Raw genomic sequence first — 4752 nt, forward strand, 5'->3', positions numbered from 1 at the left:
TGCGCGCCCTGCGAGCTGCTCCCATAAAAGCCGGCCGGGAAGGCTGGCTGTGTGTGACACCGGGCTGCGACACGAGGCACACCTCCATGGGCACCTGAAGAGCAGGTTGGGGTTTTTCCTCCGCCCTCAGAAGGATTGCTGCGGGAGGAGCGTCGGCGGGGAGATAGGGAAGGTGTTTGGCCAGGGATAGGCTACATGCACGGCCCAGCCTGTTTGTAAACTTCCAGGCTGGGATGGTTCTCCTTAGGAAATGCTCCAGTCAGCACAACGCCGGGATTTAGAAGTGTTTACATCATGGAGGTGTGATATGAGGATCTGTAATGATCATTTATCAAACCCACAGTGTTTCATTTGCGCTTTCCTGGTGAAGCCTGACACACAGCTAAGGTTGGACTTTGGTGTCCAGAGCTGGACTTCAGTAATCCCTGTGGATCCCTTCTAGCTCCCTATCCTCTGGTTCTGTGATTCTAGGATTGATAAAGTGCACTGGTTGCATCATTCCCAAAGATTTATGGCTGCCTGTCAGGGAGCATCACACTCTGGTTTGCCCCAGGAGTCTGACATCCTCCCCCAGGCACTGTGACTGCAGGATCCACTTACCCTTAATCTGTCCCTGAGGTGTAACCTGGGAGATTCAGATCCTCCTTTGACAGTAAAAACTGCACCGAGGGAATAAAAGTGATTCCCAGCCAGAGAAAACCAGATGTGCACTTTTCTGCAGGAGAAGAGAGTTTCCTCCAAGGACGATGTCCAGAAAACTGCACATTTATTTTGCTCTGGACCACAATGAGGCCAAGCCCCTAGACCTCTGTGACACCCGTGGTGCCAAAACCCCTCACCAAAACGCTGCTTTTCCATGGAGCATCTGTATCCTGTTTGCATCTCCCAGATCCAGGACAAACTGGGGAGCTCCTGGAATACTCCACGCAGCTACAGAGAGCACCCACCGAGGTGCTGTGGAGGGAGGGAGGGGCTTCTTCCCAGCCTGGGAGGAAAACAAAGCGATTGGGAAAGGCTGCAAGGAGCCGGGACCTTGTAAAACCCAGCTGGGGCTTCCCGACTCCCGCGGTTGAGCAATTCTTTCGCAAGGATCCGAGCGGGATGCGTCAGGCAGAGGGAGGGAGCTCCTGCATCACCCAACAGCGCTCCTTCCCGTGGGAAAGGAGCCAGCGGTGATGCTGGGCTCTGATTTTCGGGAATATCACATCCAGGCCCTGCCCAGGGCTTAGGTAAGGTGCTTAGCCAGGGCTTGGAGCTGATACAGAGGGATTTGGACTTTATCGTGTGGGAATCAGGAGGTGAAACCTCTTTGGGCTCATTTGTGCTCTTGAGCTGGTTTCCCTCTCCTTGTGCAGCTTTTCCAAGGAGCTGGAGCACGTCCAGCTGGCTCTGGCAGCTCCTGACAAGGCACAGCAGCACTGCCTGCCAGGGAATCCCTCCCCCTGCCCACCTGAGCCTGTTCGTGGTCTCCACAATCCTAACATCACTCCAAATCCTTGTGTTCCTGACAGAAAAGTGGTGGAAAATATCTTCCCCCTTTCTAGGCAGGTAGGAAGAAAATTTCCCTTTGGTTTTGCTTTTGGTTTTCCCACCCCAAATCCTCACCCATCATCCACTAATCTGCTGCCCAGGAGGAGCATCCTGGGGCTGTGCTGTGCATGGTGTGCCCGTGCCCAGTGTGGCCCTCATTAGCCACCATGGTTAATTAAACAACAGGCTGATCCTTTCCTTATTTAGCATCATCCCCTTGGCACAGCCCTGCTGCTTGTAGAGACTCATGGAGCTCCAAGAGCAAAATCCAGAATCTGCACCACGGCCACACCCTGGGGTAGGGAGGGGGAACAATGCCCTGAGTGGGACTGACAGAAATTCCAAGACAAAAAGGGCACAGAAAAGGAGAAAAATGTGTTGATGAGTACAATAGTGCACCATAACAATCAGTGCAGGCTGTTTTATTATCCAGCAAACTGGGGAGGAGCAGCCTGGTTTGGGCTCAGGACCACGTCCCTCTCTCTCATCTTTGTGTTCCCTCAGTTCTGTTATGGGAAATGATATTTGATGAGATGGAATAAATGCAGGAAAATAATGTTGCTGTTTGCCCCTCACTCTGAGAAATTGCTGAACGGACTCAAGTTTCATTATCTTGCTGCTGTTGATTTCTGCATGTTAGAAAATCTAATGCAAAATTAATGTATTTTGCTATCCCATGGCTCAGAAAATGTTTGGAATAGACTGAATCAGGACTATATTGTTAAGAAAACAACATTAATACAAGTTGTATTCTTTTCACTCTATCATTTTCACACTCTAAAAACATAACACAGCCCAATTTCAGTGCCATTACAATATTTCCTATTTAATTGGATAATAAAGCTCCAGTTCTAAGGAGATTATTTGGAAAACCTTCCTTTTTTTTTCTTTTAAGTAGAAAATATCTGTTATGAAGACACACACAGCAAAGGAGACATTCTCTGAGACCCCCTGAACCCAAAATTCTGATGCTGTGAGATCAAAACTCACAGCTCCTTCACCTGCTCCTCTGCCAGAACCAGGCTTGTTGCACTTTTGTTCCTCTTGTGCCACCTTGAGGGAAAAAATCTCTTCTGCATGGGTAGAATGGAGTTTGTTGCTACCCAAAAATCCAAACACTTCACTTTTGGGTTGGAATTTCCCTGGGCTGCTCCTGGTTTTTAAAGCAAAGAACATCCTGTCCCATCCAAGTCTGTCCCCAGGTGTGTAATGGGCAAGGAAGAGGAATTTAATGAAAGCTTTTGGTTTCTTTTTGCACAGTTTCCATTGCTTAAATTGGGAGTCTTACCTGGTGGGGGGGTCAGGATGAGTGGAACAAGCCCCACCATCCACAGCTCTGTCTGGGAAACTCTCTAAAAATCTTTTTTGTTTTACACAACCTCTCTTGTTCTTGCTATTTTGTCTGCATGGAAAAATAACAAGGAGAAAATAATGGGAAGAAATAGGATTTACCGCTGCAGACTCACCAGAAAAAGTTGGGGTTTTTTTTGACTTTTTTTTGTTTGGTTGGTTTTTGTTGGTGGTTTTGTTTGTTTGTTTTGGGTTTAGTGTTTTTGGTTGATTATTTTTGTTTTGTTTGTTTGTTTTGTTTTTGTTTGGTTTTGGTTTTGGTTTTTTGTTTTGGGTTTTTGGGGTTTTTTTTTTTTTTTTTTTAATTTACCCTTAAAGGATGCTAAATGATGCAGTAAATCCTTTTGCCACAGAGAGACAATCAATGCTCATCCAACCCCACCTCCAGAGGGAAATCCAGCCTGTGCAGCCAGGGTGAGGTGGGAGAAGAAAACAACCCCCTGTATGAGCCAACCCCCGCTGTGCCACGGGCAAAGAGAAACCTCCAGCGTCCAAAAACTCCTTTGTGGGTTGTCCAAACCTCAGAGGCTTCTTCACTGCTCAGCAAACTGTGGAAAACTTCCTGAAGGTGACCAAGACGCTCCAATGCCACAGAGTGGTACATCAGAATTTATTTTATATTATTCTGGTGGTAGGAGTAGACTACTTGAAGTTCTATTTTATTATTCCTTTTGTTGATCCCATTGTCGGTTCCTGGGATGCCGTGGCAGCACTTCAGTGTCACTCCAGACACGGCCTCAGGTCATGCTGTGCTTTTCCCTCAAAGATCACTGCCAAACTACAGCAGCAGAAACCATTTTCACTTGCATTGGCGTGGAAATGAGCTGAAATTAAACCATGATTTTGTGGTGTTCACCAAACAAATCATTCTCCTGAAAGCTGAGGTTCTTGGTTGCTGCCACAATTCCCAGCAGGAGACAGGAGTTAGGTGAACACCCTTTGTGACCTCCTCATCCAAATGGGAGGTCCAAGTGATCCCAAGGATCCCAAGGACCATGAGAGGTCCCAATGATCCCAAAGACCATGAGAGGTCCAATGATCCCAAGGACCACGAGAGGTCCAAGTGTTCCCAAGAGATCCTAAGGACCACGAGAGGTCCAAGTGATCCCAAGGATCCCAAAGACCACGAGAGCTCCAAGAGATCCCAAGGATCCCAAGGACCACGAGAGGTCCAGGTGGTCCCAAGGACACCTTCCCTGCCACAGTGAGGAGCTCCCCTGACACCTGGAGCTGCCTGGGCTCACCTGAACCCTCCCAGCCATTCCCAAAGTGCCAGCCCGGCTGCTGTCCCCCCGTGTCTCAGCTGCAGGCAGCTCCTGTCCCTGCTGTGCTGTCAGGGCAGAGCAGGAGCACTCCTGTCCCTCCTGAGGAGCAGGTAGAGCAGGATCCTGGGTGGGGCAGGTGGGTGGTGGAGGCTGGGAACAGCCCAGCCTCTCTCCTGTGCCAGCTCTGGCCTGCAGTGGGCACAGCCCAGCTCTGACCTTCACCTTGCTCGGTTTCTCCACCCTCTGAGGCTCCTGCAAAGCTGCCTGGGCAGTGCTGGTGCAGCCCAAAGCACCTGAGCTGGCAGCACCAGCACTGCCCCAGTGCAAAGGGTCACCTCTCCTGTGGTATCACTGTCCACCTGCTCCTCTGTGAGCAGTGCAAATGCCAAGAACTGAGGGTCTCACCCAAAACAAGGGCCCCTCTGAAAGGGGACAGAGGTGGTGGATGTGTTTTGGGGTCTATCACCTCCCTCCCAGTGGACAAAATGACTTTTGTCTCCCTACGCTTGTGTTATGTTGTCCCAACAACTAAAAAATCTCCATTTTTTTCCGCTAATCCAAAGCTGAAAGTTCATCAAGAAGACACAACAGAAACTCAGCAGGGATG

The sequence above is a fragment of the Camarhynchus parvulus genome, chromosome 11 (genome assembly GCF_901933205.1).
Source record: "Camarhynchus parvulus chromosome 11, STF_HiC, whole genome shotgun sequence".
In the NCBI taxonomy this organism is placed as follows: Eukaryota; Metazoa; Chordata; class Aves; order Passeriformes; family Thraupidae; genus Camarhynchus; species Camarhynchus parvulus.